This window comes from Octopus bimaculoides, chromosome 5 (genome assembly GCF_046866305.1).
Source record: "Octopus bimaculoides isolate indiv1 chromosome 5, ASM4686630v1, whole genome shotgun sequence".
NCBI classification, from domain to species: Eukaryota; Metazoa; Mollusca; class Cephalopoda; order Octopoda; family Octopodidae; genus Octopus; species Octopus bimaculoides.
In genome coordinates, this window is record NC_142932.1 from 101,160,307 (window position 1) to 101,178,752 (window position 18,446).

Sequence of the window (18,446 nt, forward strand, 5' to 3'; positions counted from 1 at the left end):
CCTGTTTATACCTCGTTCAGAGATTTATTATATATATATATATATATATATATATATATATATATATATATATATATAAAATATATAGTTTTAGGGAAAATAACCAATTTTCAAGAACTCATCGATGAAAATCCACTATCACATATGGAAAAATTAATAATTAAAAGCACAATAAATGAGTATAATATAAGGTAAAGTAAATATCATAAGATAAATATAATATAATATAATAATAGATATTATATTTACTTTACTTTATATTATACTCATTTATTGTGCTTTTAATTATTAGTTTTTCTATATGTGATAGTGGATTTTCATCGATGAGTTCTTGAAAATTGGTTATTTTCCCTAAAACTATATATTTTATATATACTTTATCTATAAGGCTCAATTTAATTTTAATTTTTTATAAATTGATTTTATTTGAGTTTTTTACCTGTAATTTTGGATTTTGTCCCTAATATTATTATTATTATTATTATTATATATATATATATATATATATATATATATATATATATATATATATATATATATATATGTGTGTGTGTGTGTGTGTTTATATATGTGTACACAGACATGAAAGAAGTAAATAGACATGATTATGATCATTAAGATCTGAAATTATTCATTCGAATTATTTGTTAGTTGTTATAATGTGAACATTTAATATTTAGTTTGCATGCTCTTTGCATTTTTCAATGCAAGGGCCCTATTAGGCATGTTACTGATCAGATGATGATCAGCGGCGAGCTGGCAGAAGCGTTAGCACGCCGGGCGAAATGCTTAGCGGTATTTCCTCTGCTGTTACGTTCTGAGTTCAAATTCCGCCGAGGTTGACTTTGCCTTTCATCCTTTCGGGGTCGATAAATTAAGTACCAGTTGCGTACTGGGGTCGATGTAATCGACTTAATCCCTTTGTCTGTCCTTGTTTGTCCCCTCTATGTTTAGCCCCTTGTGGGCAATAAAGAAATAAGATGATGAATATTCTCTTGCAGAACTTCTTGCTACGTTTCATGCAATAATCTCAAAAGATCTGGCTTTGAAGATGCTTTCTTGTTCTGTTTATGAAATGTCCTGTACATTATGCTCCAGAGGCGTTCTATAGGGTTCGTATCTGGTGACTGGCCTGGCCTGGCCATGGAAGCTTTCTAATGCCGTTCTTTTCCAACAAATCTTGGGTCATTTTAACCGTGTGACAAGGAATCCCATCTTCCATAAATAGAAAGTCTTCTTTAATCATTTCACCACTGGAGAAGTTTGAAAGGAGTCCTTTCTGAAATATGGACACATATTTATTTGAGTTTATCTTTTCCTCACACTCCACCATCTCTGATCAACCATTGCTCCAAATTGTTCCCCAGACCATCAAAGATTAGCTGCTGTGTTTCATTGCTGGTTGCAATCTTTTCACATCAATTTCTTGATCACAGAGTCTCCAGACCCACACTCGACCACTGTTAGGAAATACAGTAAATCTAGGCTCATCAGAGAATATGACTGTGTCCCAAAATGCTAATGACCTCTCCACCATCTCACTGGCCCAATCTTTTCTCCACTTCATATTGGCTGGTCAAAGATGTGGCTTCCTTCTTCCTGCTCTGCCATAGTAACCAAATTTGTGGAGACACCTGACAGCTGTTCTAGGACTGACATCAACTTGCTCTGCTATGTCAGAGGTCTTGCAACGAGGATTATCCTCCGCACTTCTCTTAGCAAAGAGAAGGGTCCTGTCAGAGAGCCCTGGTTGATCTGGACTCTTTCCCCTCTCTGGTGAATTACACAATCACTTTATTAACTGTAGAAAGTGGGATCCCAAGGTTTTCTGTGATTTTACGCTGACTATATTCACCTTCAGAATGACCCACAATACGGCCTCTTTGAAATTCAGACAGTTCCAAGGTTTCTTTTGTACATAGCATAATTAAACGGTCGCATATAAAATCTGAAACATACAAATGTCAATTAATAAGAGCTATAAACCTTTACAAGTTAGAATAAACAGAAAACGATATTTTATGGGGAGTCTATTTACTTCTAACATGTGTGTGTCTATGTATGTGTATGTATTAGCTATTAGTGAAGAAGCCGTCTTTGTAACCAATTCTGTATGAGATGATTTCTAGGGACTTTTGTCGCAGTCTAGGGCGTTATAAACAATAGATCCAATTAATACATAAATTCTTTTATTCTTTTACTTGTTTCAGTCATTTCACTGCGTCCACGCTGGAGCACCGCCTTTAGTAGAACGAATCGACCCCAGGACTTATGTTTTGTAAGCCTAGTACTTATTCTATCGGTCTCTTTTGCCGAACCGTTAAGTTACGGGGACGTAAACACACACACACACACATACACACACACATATATATATATATATATATATATATATATATATATATATATATATATATATATATATATATACGTAGGGCTTCTTTCAGTTTCCGTCCACCAAATCTACTCACAAGACTTTGGTCGTCCCGAGGCTACAGCAGAAGACACTTGCCTAAGGTGCCACGCAGTGGGACTGAACACGGAACCTTATTGTTGGGAAGCAAGCTTCTCACCACACAGCCATATATATATATAAAGTTGTATTATTACCGTTATTTACAGTAATAATGAGGTGGCTAGCAAGTTCACACCTTTACAGACACAATATATAGTAATTTAAGATAAGGTAGGGTATATAATACCACTTGCTAAAACAGAAATTGTATCCTCGTGCTAATATTAGAATTTTCTAATCTATTAATCCTGTTCGTAGAGTGTTTAGTTTCAGTAATTATAACTATACCTAATTTCAATCAATTTCTGTTCTTAAACAGGTTTCTTGTTTTTAAATACGTATAATCTGAAGCTTGGTTGGATAATTGCATCGTTACACTTCGATTATTTTGGTAAAGTTAATATAAACATAAATATAGTATAGAAATAAACATAAAGAATATAATAGCTGTCTGTGTATCATACTTAACGTATGTACTCTAATGAAAAGCAGTCTCTTTATAAACACGTGTTAAAATCGGTGCATGTTTATCTCAGCAGTGACTCACCAGAGTACCAGGCTCAATTCCATCTTCTTGAACCTTGTTATTGATGTATATCCAGTTGTCACAAGCTTAAACGAAATTTCTCGTCCCCAGAATATAGGTAACAATGAATAATACTTTAACTGATATTATAGAAAACTTACCGGGCTGTAATAAGCTTGGTGAACGCAACTGAAAGAACATAAAATAGCCATATGAGTTCTATATTTAACATATGTACATTACCGAAAGACATAATTCAATGTTTTTTGTCTGATAGAAAATCTCTTCAGAGAAATGTTGTGTAAAAAGAAACGTATTATGTTATCAAATAAATTCGTCCGTCTTTTTTCCATTTTTTTTTTATACGTATTTTTCATCAACAATTTAAAAGAAATCAGTGAGTAGTATATCCTCCTTTATTGTTCACGACCTCTTGCTAACATTCCACTTACTTACGGTAGAAATCAAAGGGTCACGTTTTCAGCTCCACGTCTCACAAAAACTGTAATAATCTACTGGTGCCATAAACGGAAAATACGTTGGATGCAATAGAACATCACAGTCGAGATCTTGAATAGCCTTTTGGGTGAAATTAGCAACATGGAGGCCAATGTTGTGTATAAGAAACCCGTTGTAGCACCGGTCTGGTCGACTCAGCTGGTTTGCCTCATTAAATCTTACCCACCGAGTATAGTTGATGTGCTAATTCCGTAGTGGATTGGCACAAATCCTCGTGGATGAACTTGCTTAATTGATCAATCGATTCTCAGTCAACTGAACAGGTCGGCCGGAACTCGGAGTGTCTGTGAGGTCGAATTTCTACTCCTTGAAGCAAGAAAATAATATTTGTGTAGTTCTTTTAGTAATAACATCTTTTTCGTATACAACACAAATGTCTCAAGTGGCTTTGGCAGTTTTGGAACCTTGAATGAAAGCGAAGAGAAGCAGGTCTTGAAAATACTATTTTTTTCTCTCCACTTGGCACTCCATCATGATATGTCTGAAAAGAAGTAAAATTTATTCAAGTTTCAAAAATGATATACAAAAGTTATAGACGAAGAATAGAGCTACAAAAAAAAAAAAAGAAATTACAAAAAACAAGCATAAAGCACTTCGATAAAAAAAAAATATTTTTCATGTTTATTCAAATAACATTGGAAAGAAATGAACGAATTATATCTGACAACTCAATATACAGGAGGGCGGCAAACATCGCCCCAGCAGTAATTCACGAGAACACCAGAACGCCTTTCCATGGCGTCTATACGTTAATTGTGGTTCACAGACAGCTATTTTGATTTAACGCTGCTTCAATCGCATACTCCGAGCTTATAAACATTATTCATATTTGCATAAGATTGGGATTAATAAATGATGTCGTTACAGTTTTATATCATATATTTTGACTGTGAGTTTACTATAGATAAGATACTGGAGTTGTATACTTGAAGTTGGTCCCAATGAGTAGACCTCTGTTGTGTGTGTATTTGTGTGTCAGTCGCTTTGATAAGTGAAGTGGTGGTGATTAACTTGGTTTTTCACGAAGTTATGTCTATGGTCATTTTGCTTATCCTTGTGTATGACTACGTTGCTTGTATATCGATAGTTTTGTATCCATATCTATCTATCTATCTATCTATCTATCTATCTATCTATCTATCTATCTATCTATCTATCTATCTATCTATCTATCTGTATATCTACGTACATACATATATTTATACACATATATTATTTGTGTACGTGTATATGTGGTAAAATATTGATTTTTTGCTGGCTGCTAAAGAAGAAAGTTCCTGAACACCATTATTGACGAAAGAGAAAATGAAAGTAAATTTCATCTATAAGATCTTTATTAAAATTATATATTATCTTCCCCTAAATTGTGTGCCCTCGATTCCAAATTACTCAGACATTGTAATCAATATTCAAAATAAAGAAAATCGTATCTCAGCATCTCTATGATTTATGCACAGAAAAGCACCCCGTTAAATCATTTCACGGTTTGTACTTCACAGTTTGCTCTGCAAATTAAACCACAATTTTCTACATTGTAATTCTCTCTATCTTTCTCTCTCTCTCTCTCTCTCTTTCTTTCTCTCTCTCTCTCTCTCTCTCTCTCTCTCTCTCTCACTCACTCTTTGTATGTCTTGATGCATCTGTGCATTCTGTGTACATACAAGTATTTGTGCTGCATTTGTTCGTGGTCCACAATGTTTGTTGTGCCTAAACTCATGCGTAAGATACTACTGTCAATGCATATGTAGATAAATAAAATATTACAAAAAATATGGAAAACGATGTTAAAATTCAAATTGATCAACATTATGTCTAGTCGCTTAAAAATTCACACTGTTTCTGTTTTCTAACACAAACTGTTCACTTCTTTTTACTATTATTTATAGTCAAGAATAAAATATAAAATCATTACTCAGCGTTTAAAGTTTAACATTGTGAATACTTCTAACACGCTATAAAGTTCAAATAAGCCTAACACAGAAACACATCCTTGCATACTCGACCGACTGCATATTCAATAATACCAGCCAAATAAATTTGCAAAAAAAAAAAAAAGGCTCACTCGCCAATCACACTAGCAGTCATATTACTGCTGATAACCATGAGATCGTGTGGAGCACATTGCGTCCTTGAGCATGTTGCAAAAGTCCGTTCTCTCTCCTACTGTCATACCTTGGAGGCCACCGGGTCAAGGGTATGAAAGTCTAGAGCAGGGGTTTTCAAACTTTTTGACTTGCGGACCCCTTTATATTTCAGGCTTTACCTTAGGGACCCCCTTATAAACGCTTATGAAATTTAAACATATATGAGCATGTCTAAATATGCAAGTATATGCACGAGAAGACATACATAAAATAAAACATAGGAATCTGCAAGTATACATACAAAAATACTCTGTTGATGTTGTTGAAATTCCAGTAAAGGAGCCTTAGATCTAAATTAGAAACTGGCTCTTTCTCTATTGGCAAGGAATCTTGAGATAAAACTGAATAATGACATACATACATACATACATACATACATACATATAAACATGAGTATTGACTCAACATTCTATGTGCATATTGCCTGGATGGCAACACTGTGCAAGCGAGTAGCTGGATGGATCCTTAGACCATTCAGAACCAGAAATAAGGATACCTTACTACGTCTATGGAGGACATTTGTCGTCAGTCACCTGAATTACTACTCGCAACTGTGGTCGCCGCAGAGCGTCAAATTGGTGGCATAACTTGGGGCAATCGTTGTAGATCGTTTTCTGAAAATTCTCATGCACATACTGGTAAAGTTTCTCCACATTTCCGAGGGAAACGCTCGTAGCAGATCGCTCATCGTCTTCTAGGAACTTTTTTCGCCAATGAAGCGTCCATGTCACTCGAAACATTGCGTCCGACCCATTACCTCGTCGCTGTAAGCTTGTCCAAGCATGACCTATGTCTTTAGCAGACTTCCCAAGTCTAACGCAAAATTTCACATTGGTTCTTTGTTCCACCTTCCTGTCCATGACAAAATCGTAGCTGGATACAAATGAATTCATTTGAGTTTAACAAACAAACTCAGTGGATTATTATGCCGAAGAACTTTTGTATCGGGAATTCTATATTGACACTTTATGCATAGAATCATCCTTATGAAAGACGTGGAAATGGCTGAGATTTTTAGCTTGAGATATACAATATCTAAGGTTCCTTATCATAAAGGCGAGTCGGAAGGATAACAGCATTATAATTATTAAGTTTGGTATCAATAGAAATACTATGACTGTCTCACACTCTAAGCTGTAGTTTTCCAAATGCTGTATTCACTTTACTAATACGCGATGACACCAGCATCAATGGAGGTATTTGGGACCAGTTTAATTCCAAGATATTCAAAATTGTTTGCTAATTTCAGCCTATTTTCACTTTTATTTCATAAGCTTTACACTGCATATCCTGGCATAGAATGATGCGGGATTTGAATTGTTGATTTGTTGCTGATCGTTGAGAATTGATAGACAGATACTGGCAACTGGACTCATCTTGTATAAGCAATCATCAATCATCCACGTACTGTGTACATGTGATTGAGCCCATATTCCAAACCACAGAATATATGCTGAGCCTGACGCGGTTTGCTTTTGGCAACGCAGTCACAATATTTGACTTTAATATTGGTTTCAAATTTTGGCACAAGGCCAGTATTTCTAGGTACCAGACAAGTCAATTACACCAACACCAGTACCCAATCGGTACTTAATTTATCGACTCAGAAAGGATGAAAGGTAAAGTTGACTTCAGCAGAATTTCAACTCAGAACGTAAAGACGGACGAAATTCCGCCAAGCATTTTTCTTGGCGTACTAACGATTCTGCCAGCACGTCACCTTAAAGTTTGACTTTAACATTGACAACCGGTAGACACAAGTTCTCTCTGAGGCAAGTTCTGGAGTGTGTTAAGTGGCACAGCACGTACCTTTCATCATAGAAAAGAAGAAAATTGCAGAAGCAAACCAATTAGCCTATTAGCTATCGCAATGTAAGTAAGGCCAGTTGATTGCTGAAAAATCGACTGGGGAACTACAAGCACGTTATTCTCCAAGTGGAGTGCAAAGTATACCGAGCAACAGTACTCTCCACTTGACCGTACAGATCGGATATACAGACATTATACAGCTGACAGGTAAATAAATGCAGAGGCACTTGAGGCAAAGCATGAAGTCTCTTGCAAAGACATGGCCATCATATAAAAATACAAAACCTCTTAGCATGAAAGAAGTACTGATGTAGCAAAACCTCCTTTGGCTTGGCTAAAGAATGAAGAAAACTCGATTACCAAGTCAAACACTCTACACATAGCTGATGAGCAGTGTGAAAGTCGAACTAGACCCGGATTATATTACAAGGTGGGTATCAATTCGTTATAGGCAATAAAATCAGCTTTAAATTAAAATAGTCATCTATGTATCAGATATAATGTAAATACATCGTTGAAAGGCAAGTTACTGAGGTATTCATCCAGAGAAAATATTTCGTATGGATGAACGAAAAATCGTTCCAACACTGGTTAGCGAGAACACCAGATGCATTTTGGCCTAGTCGGGCCTTATAAATGATATTTACAGCTAGCCGCGTGCCTAGGCGGGATTTGTCGCCTCTGATATATCGGTAACAGGGAATATAGCATTCACTGGTACTGAGAAGAGCCAACCGGCTGAATAAAAATCCGTTATACGCAATAGAAGCAGTATTAAATCAAAGAAGCAATCTAGATATTACACTTAATATAAACACATCAGCGAAAGACCACTTACTACTTGCTGCTTCTCGAACGATTTTCGTTTTCCTCCAATATATATTGTGTTTTTAAACACAGCACGATCATAAGAGATTTCTCGGGACAAATACCGCAGTAAGTTACCTTTCAACAATGAATTTACATTAGGTATGACACTTAGAAGGTTTCTTTGGGTATCAATAATTAAGTTTTCCTTTTGACGTAAATTAAATATTAATACTTATAACTGGACCGCAGCAGTTCAGAACAGAAACGCGTTCCTCTTTTGATAAAAGTGTTGAAATTACACAAGGCCATTTATCATCGACATTGTACATAGCTTATGATTATATAAGCATACACACAAAAACACCACGCACACACACACATACGCACACAGATATATGCATATACGCATGTTTAAATGTATATATGTGTGTGTATATGTGCTTATTTGTGCATTTATTTTTAAGTGTGAATGCGTTAGTATTTGTCGGGTATTTTGATATATGATGCATTCATCCTACATCTAAGATCTATAGATCTACTTTGATATTGATATTATAAATTAAGAAAGATATTGATAACCCGCCATCAATTTCTCAACTTCCGGAGTGTGAAATTATGTCTAAAGGAAGTGTTCACAACCCATTAAACATTGATTTTTATTTTCTTCACACGTAAGCAACAATTAATACAATGTCAATATTTAAGTACTGAATGTATAAAATTATGGTAGACATACGTAGAAGCTATTTTGCATTGCTAATAATGAAGTTTATATTTTTGTTGGTCACCGTATAGATCGGTAATTCGATCTATTAGATAGATAGATGGTTAATTTGCACAGTTTTTACTAATAAGGCAAATATGTCGTAAGTTTATATGCAATATTTATGATAGTGCAGAGCCACCATTCAAATCAGTGAATCATTCGTTTATCGATTCCTCTCTATAGTTATTCTTTTATGTAATCAACTCACCAACTGTAAATTATTCCTCCAGTTATATTTACAAGGTTCTCAGTTAACGCTTTTTATTTTCCATGTCTTATTATGACTTTAGTATAATTTATTATCTGCCTTTATTTTCTTTCTCAGTTTACGTAGGTATGCAGACATATATACAGACGTACATAAAAACTATTCTCATAGGCGTGAGTGTGTGGTAAAAATTTTTTTTACCCAATCACATGCTTCTGGTTTCAGTCCCACTTGTATTTTAGCTTCGGGTCGACTAAAGTCTTGTGAGTGGATTTGGTAGATGAAAACTGAAGGAATCCCGTCGTATAAATATATAAACAATAAAGTAATAAATAAGTGAGAAATATTTAGAACTTTTCTTCAGCAAAAGAAAAATCCAAATATCACAACAAATTTGTTTCGTAACTCAAACATTTTGGGAAGTACGCATGTACTGGAAAACTCTTAGTAGCGTGGTAAGTACATATAGTTGAAACGTTTAGTAATATTGAATTCTTATTGGATGGAGTACTCTTCTTATTGACTTTTACGCAGTTAATTTCTTATATATATATATATATATATACATAGGTGAGACGGCAAGAAGTTTGGCTGAGCGTGTAAACGAACATTGGAGGGACTATAATAATCAAAAACAAACCTCGGTGCTCTACCAGCATGCCAAAGAACAACATGGTGGTGTACTGGACAGAATTAGCATAGAAATCCTGTCTAGACACCCCGGTGACGCATCGTTGCGACGAATACAGGAGTCGGTCCTCATAACTGAAACGCAACCAATTTTAAACACCAAATACACGTAGATGAGGGCCTTACAATTGCCCATGGTTGCATGTGTTGTTCACACATATGATGCGGAATATGAACGTAAATAAATTAATTAAAAAGTCTCTATCTGATCTGATATAAACGTAATTGTTACAAACACACATATGGACGCACATACTTACATATAAGCACGAACACATAAGTGCGTGCACACATATGAGCGTGCACACATACGAGCTTGCACACACTCACATGCTCATACCAAACAGTTTCGAAACAACGCCAGATCATATATTCAAAATAAATGGAAGTGGAGAGACAAGTTACTGAACAGATTGCAAGAGTGCAATGAAATAATTTAACAAAAAACTATATAAATTAATAAACGACTGAACCAGTGCGTGTGTTTATTACCGGCATAATGCCTCTCCCAAGGTTTAATTGTATATATATATATATATATATATATATATATATATATATATATATATATATATATATATATATATATATATATATATATATATATATATATATATATATATATATATATATATATATATATATATATATATATATATATATATATATATATATATATATATATATATATATATATATATATATATATATATATATATATATATATATATATATATATATATATATATATATATATATATATATATATATATGGCGCAGGAGTGGCTGTGTGGTAAGTAGCTTGCTTACCAACCACATGGTTCCGGGTTCATTACCACTGCGTGGCACCTTGGGAAAGTGTCTTCTACTATAGCATCGGGCCGACCAAAGCCTTGTGAGTGGATTTAGTAGACGGAAACTGAAAGAAGCCCGTCGTATAAATGTATATATATATATATATATATGTGTGTGTGTGTGTGTGTGTGTGTGTGTGTGTGTGTGTGTGTGTGTGTGTGAGTATGTTTGTGTGTCTGTGTCCCCCCAACATCGCTTGACAACAGATGGTGGTGTGTTTAGGTCCCCGTAACGTAGCGGTCCGGCCAAAGACACCGATAGAATAAGTACTAGGCATCCAAAGAATAAGTCCTGGGTCGATTTGCTCGACTAAAGGTGGTACTCCAGCATGGCCGCAGTGAAATGACTGAAACAAGTAAAAGAGAAAAGAGAAAGATATATATATATATATGTGTGTGTGTGTATATATATATATGTATATATATATGTATAATATGTATATATATATATATATATATATGTACATATATATATGTGTGTGTGTGTGTATGTGTGTGTATGTGTGTGTGTGTGTATGTGTGTGTGTGTTAGGTCAATATATAGTTTTCTCTTTCCCTGAAGCGTTTTCAGTAAATCCGTTTTGATAAACGATAGGAGAGTAATAAAAGGGTCTTAACAATGCACAGTTGGACAAAAATATATTCAATGAATATTGAGACTTGTTTAAAAGCGTGACCTGAAAAAGTTAAGAAGACGTAAGCTGAAAATAACATAAACAAGAATTATGATATTCACCGAAACTTGGTGACGACGTATGAGTTTCCATGTACGATGTTTCTTAATTTCGAGCTGCAGATGGTTTTTATGATGACTATTGCTTTTTTATTACGCAAGTTACGGAGGTTTCTATGAGGAGATTGAAAATCAGATTCCTCTGAGCCGTCAGCTTTCAACAGACATCCTCGTTGTCATTCCTGCAATGTCTATAAAATATGCAACCGATTTCTGTATCATTGTTTATCTTCGTGAGAAACGCACCATGCAGAAATGAGTCGAATCGTTAAGGGCTTTAAATAGTATAGTAAAGAGAACCCCATTCACAAAAATATTAACGAATCAAAAATTATCCAAAATTGTTAGATCATGAATATTGAATAAATGCCGTCATTTTGATAAATATATCCCGATCATACAAGCACAGGATTCATTTGATCAACACATAACGTTTTACAATGGATTACAGAAATTCTATTTCTGAATAAGTCTCACTATACTCTTTAACAATACATTCTGATGCGTTGAGTCTTTGTCCGTCCATCTTTATTTCCACATAGTAAAACGACTTAACTATTATATATTCATCAGAAAAATCCAAATATCACAAAATGCAAAAAGTTCGTTCAAAATAATGCAGAATTTGAGCTAGGTCGTCAGATGAAAGAAAATCTTTTTTAATGAGTACTACCGGATTATTTGAATCCATATATTGGGTAGCAATAACTTGTTTTCACCTGGCGACCTTGCTCAAATTCTGCATTATTTTGAACGAATTTTTGGCATTTTGAAATAATGCAGACATGTAAGTAATATAAATTATTTGCATGTTTTTGAGTTACGAAACTAATTTGTGAGATATTTGGATTTTTCTTTTGTTAAAATAAAATTTCATCCAAATATTTCTCTATCATTTATGACTTTATACACTCCTTATCTTTTTCTCTTGTGTATTGCTATATCTTCTATATGGTTTGTACAATGATACATTAAGGAGCTTTTTTATGAGTACAAGGGGTTTACTTGAATCCATATACTGCGAAAACTTTATATATATGTGAGTGTGTGTGCGCTCGCGCGCGCGTATATATATATATATATATATATATATATATATATATATATATATAGATAAATAGATAGATAGATAGCTCGATGGATAGATAAATAGGTATATTTATATGGCTGTGTCTGTGCTTGTCTTGCACCTTAACCTGTCAACCAGTGTTGGTGTGTCTATGTCCCCGTAACTTAGTGGTTCTGCAAAAATGTCCGATAGAATAAGTACCAGGCTTAAAAAAAGGACTGAGGTCGATTCGTTCGACTAATAGTTAAGGTGGTGTCCCAGCATGGCCTCAGTATGATGACAAAAGTAAATAAAAGATAAAAGAAAAGATATATCTATATATGCACATATTACTAAACGTTTCAACTACATGTACTTATCGTGCTACTAATAGTTTCCCGTACATGCGTACGTTCATCAGGATCAATCACACTACATTCCCAAATCTTTATGAGTTGTGCCATACCTAACATTTAAAGACCAGGACACAATAGTGGAAACTTCGCAAATATTTTAATAACTGATTGAGTTCTGATACCTGATAATTGCTTATCGTAGTCGTTGTTGACTACTTCACGAATGCGGCCATCCCTTGGGCTAAGATTATTGATATAGTGTCTCTCCAATATGGAGAAATGGCCGTATTACAAAATAAGACTGTACCGCCTAGAAAGCAGGGATATATTTACAAGAGTTAAATTATCTTCCAAAATTACAACACCAACAGTCAAAAAGCGTAGCCGCCCCAGTTGCGGGACTTGCATCAACATTATTGAAGACACAACATACAGATTCAAATCAGGACATATTTTTACCGTAAAAGATCACTTTAAATGTTCTTCAAGGAATTTGATATACGCTATCAAATGTCAAGGATGTAATGAAGATTACATAGGTCAAACAAAGCTTATTCTAAGAAATAGACTGACTACGCACCGACAACAAATACGAAATCCCAGTACGGGACAGATTCCACTGAGTGGACACATATGTGCAAAAGACAACCCCCCGCCCCAAATTCCAGATCTTCCCACTCTACCTATGTTCAGCGAATACCATAGATGGAGCACAGATAAACAATAAAATACTTTCGTAGAAAAGTACAAACTAAAACTTAACAAGCTTTAATAGAGAACATACACAAATAACTATTCACACACAAAACTCATTCTGCCACTTAACATGAGGAACCTACGCAGCTAAACTTTAGCCACTGGACTACATACAAACAACTCCTGACCACTCTCCCACTAGACTGATTAAACTTGGAGTGCCTTGATTGTAACTAAACATGTTCACCCTACTGTGTCGACCTTCTTTTTAGGCTCAAAATATACTGTCACCTGACACTAACGCACGGACCTAGCGGGAAACGTATAAAAGCTTCTAAACTTAATCATGTGTTCATTCTCTACAAACATTTGACAGTAAACATTCAGAGCATTAATTTTTTAGACATGTTCAGTCAACCGTGTCAGCTTTAACTTACGACGTCAAACATTGTCACTTGATGCTAACACACGGACGTAGCGGGGAACCTAAAAATTTCTAAAACCAGTCATGTGACTATCTTCTACCAATCAAATTTTATTCAAAACATAAACTAATTTGAGCCATGAACTCTCTATAAAAACAGGGCATGCTTCAAACACTAGTCAGAAGTAAGGCAGCCGCGACATAAGCAACGTCTTTCTATTTCAACTTTTTGAAAATCAGTGTAAGCTGTGAAACTTGTTAAACCATTAAATATATTAATGAAAGTTATTTTAACTATTCTCAGCGCATTTTCAACTTCTATTTTTCCTATATTTCTACCCGTGTGGAATAAAATAACTTTGTTTTACACACACACACACACGCACGCATACACACACACACACACACACACACACACACCACATTTATACATGCACAGACATATGCATATATGTGTAGACGCACACAGGCGTGCGCGCACATACACGCGCACAAACAAACAAACAAACACTGTTCCGTGTACAATCTAGCTACGTGGCATCTTGAAAAAGTATCTTCTACTATTGTCATGGATCACCTACAAGCTTTGGGAGTGGGAGACGGAAACTGAAAGAAGCCCACGTATATATATATATGTATGTATGGTGGTGGTGTTGGTTGTCTACTCCTTATGCAAAGTTTGACCACTTCCTGTATCTACACCTTAGAACCATCATGGCATCTGATGAGGTATTTTAAACCAGACGTTGTTTTGAAAAGACACCTACATAGATTGGATATCCGATTTGGACCACCAAGAGCTGCAGATAAGTTCTGATATTTGTGGATCTTAAAATGTCTTTTGAGGCCTCCGTTAGATTTGCAAACCTTCTGGCATACACTGCATTGAAAGATGTGCACATACATATAGGCAGAATAGTTGGTGGCGGATCGTTTTCCATGGGTTTGCAAATGAGATTTGAGCCCAGAAATAGAAAGACATGGTCTGTCACAAGCTGTGCACACAAAAAAGGAATTGTGATTCACCTTCTCGATCGTAACATTCTTCCGTAAATCTCTCTAACTATATTAGATGAACTTCGACTTTCTTCTGGTCATCCTCCTTTTGGCATGTTTTTTTTTTATCAAGAAGAGTGTAAAAAAATGAACCTCTGCACAAATGAAGTTTAATGGGACTTCTTTGATGTCTCTGCTATGCACATCCCATCTTAGCTTACTTGGTTACCAGTAGCAAACGTATCCCAATTGTATTTCTGATAACCGTTCCACACACAGATACATTTATAAAGTAAAACCAAACAGTTTACACTTTAAATATAAATTTTAGTAAACAGGGTTAAAAGATCTTTTTCAAGAGTAGGTGGGTGATGGTAAAATGCTTGTGTCTTTACGGTGAGTTTGGAGGTGTTAAGGTAGCTGTTACATGACAGTAATGATTGTCTGACATCCATTCTTGAGATATATGACTTTGTGAAACGGTATTGGGCCTGATAGAAACACGTATGTCTTTCCACTAAGTACTTCACCCATCTGGGGCTTAAAAACTGTCTCCAGCACCTCAACCTATCAGGCAGTGTAAATTCTAAGGCTCTGTAGAAAGGTGTGAGTTGGCATGACATGACCTTCGTCTATCTCCGCTCCCGAAACCATCACAACTGCTTGACACTTAGTGTGTAGCACTCTAGGAATATAAGAAGGATCCGCAGTATGTATATATATATATATATATATATATATATATATATATATATATATATATATATATATATATATGTATGTATGTGTGTGTGTGAGGGTGTGTTGAAAAGTTCCTAGCTTTAAAGGTCTCGTGAAAGGCCTGGCTGGAGGACCAGCCTTCAGGGTTTAGAAATACTGAAGGACTGCGGTAATGTATGTGTGAATCTGAGACAGGAATATGCTGAATGAAATCATAATTAACTGACCCTCCTCCATTTTCTTTTACCCAAAGATATGAACTTTTCAGCGCGCCCTCACGCGTGCGTCATATCTGTTATTTTTTCTGTTAGACGTCTGGTCGAACAGAAGTTTTTCTCATCAGAAAAGAACCAAAGTATGCATTCGTGACAGTTTTTAACTTCGTTAATGTTGTGGCGAGAGTCGCGATAACCCTTGCGAGAATAAACTTGACCTAACGAATATAACTAGTAGCGGTCTGAGTGAGAGACAGAGAGAGAGTAGGTGTTAATCGCAGGAAGTCGTAAGGTGTCCTTTTGGTAGTTCGTCGGAATATCGCTTGTTGTTACCCTGCCTCGTTATATATTTTATTGTTACTATACGGTTATAGTGTATCGTCATAAATAGTGGCGATACTATTATAATTGGCGACGAGTAACTACGTTACAATAGTAAAGTAACGCTTGAGACTGATGAAACTGTTTTCCCGTCGTTTCAGACATGGATGGCACTCCTAAATACACACGACTTGTATCGAACGTCCTAACTTCTGTTAGTCTGTGCTGACACCTGAAATTGTTTACCACTGGCCCTCATTGTTCTTTCGGGGATCATTATCGATAAGTGTTTGAATCTGTTGCATGAATTACGCTATCCCTATAGTGACCAAACATTTAGAACATTTTTTAAATCTTTGATGCAGTTCAAACATTTCTACTAAAGGCCTCCAATTCTATTCGACCTTTGCGACTATGCAACATTTATAAAGTTGGGAATTTCTAAATCGTTCTGTTCCATTCCATACATATGGCAACAATGACTGAATGTCTTTTCATTTCTTGTAGTGGCATTTTATTTGCCCATGTGGGATCTGAAAGAAATAAAAACCTTTTAATTTGTTTCAATTGAATATTATACTCATAGTCAATTGTCGTCAAATAACTCTTGCGTCCTATATTTAGTTTCGTAAAATATAAATTTGAAGGAACCTGTTTTCAATTGAAAATGAGAACGAAAATTTACATTGTAAGTTTTGTATTCATCGAGCAACAATTATAAAAAATGATAGATTCTTGAAATCAGTGTGTAATACTGTATATTTTTGTGTTTTTCTACTTTGTACAAGCGTGTGGATATAAGAACCCAAATCTTAGTTGAGCTGGGATTCTTAAAACAAAATGTTTAACAAATGAATGAATAAATTAGTCCTGATTGTACTCATGAATCTTTTCTTCAGTTTATATGAAAATGTAAATATCACATTCAAATATGGCACAAGCGAGGTCTTGCTTAAATTCTGGTTCCAAATTTAGCAGAAGCCTAAAGGTTGTTGTGGGTGGGGTAATAACATTTTGAATTGATTTCATTGGTTCACTGGCACTTATTTCATCGACCTCAGAATCAATGATAGGGATTATCGATCCTCGTGGAATTTGAGCAAAATCTTTGTAGAACGTCACTAAATATAATTACACATTTAGACTGTTGTTCTAATTGTTTAAGTTAATTCCATCAACAATTTGAGGTGCTTAATATTAATTTCATAATTTTGAACAAAGGTAGGTATTTATAGAGAATGTACGGAGGTTTGGCATCGTATAAAGATTATGGTTTATCAAGTTCCTCATCATAGATAAATACGACTGTGTCACGGACTTGGCTCTGCGATATTTGACAACTGCATTTCAATTAAACATTACAATTAGATGAGTTCGCATTGGTGCATCGTTGATTCTTCTTTCATTGATTCTGGTGGGATATCAGCTATGGTCAAGTTCGGTAGGAACTTTGAATGCCAATAAATAAAATGCAGATGAGCAGATATATTAGGGAGCATTTAGTCTGTAAAATTACCACCTTGACCATCTACAAAGCATTATTATCAACAAGATTAATGATTTATAACAGAAGCACAGAGCCACACATTTCAACGTGAAATTAGAACCCCACTAATGATTGACTGACTTACTTTTTTTACCCCGGAATGATAAAAAAGAAAAGTAGTCTCCAGCAGGATTTGAACTCAGAGCAGGGGAGATAATTTCATCTGGACTTCACTGATTATACTATCCACCCACTTAATTAAAAAAATAATAATTCACTTTTCATCTAGGAAAATAGAATTTCTGCTACGAAAAACATCTTTTACTAAACATTTTGTCCTAGTATAACATACGAACACATTCCATTAAAAAAATGGCATGAGGCCTCAAACTTCAACGGATGGTTACGGTAGATTAAACTGATCCCAACTGTACTGAATGGCTGCTTAATTTACGATTCTTAGAGAAATGAAACGCAAAGTCCGTGTCAGTGGGAATTGAAATTCAGGATGCAAAGGGATGAATAGGACAGCTCAAAGCAGTCAACCGTTTGTGTCAAAGTTATTTTTTTTTTTATAAGAAGTCTCTATATGATATCGATTAGTCCATTA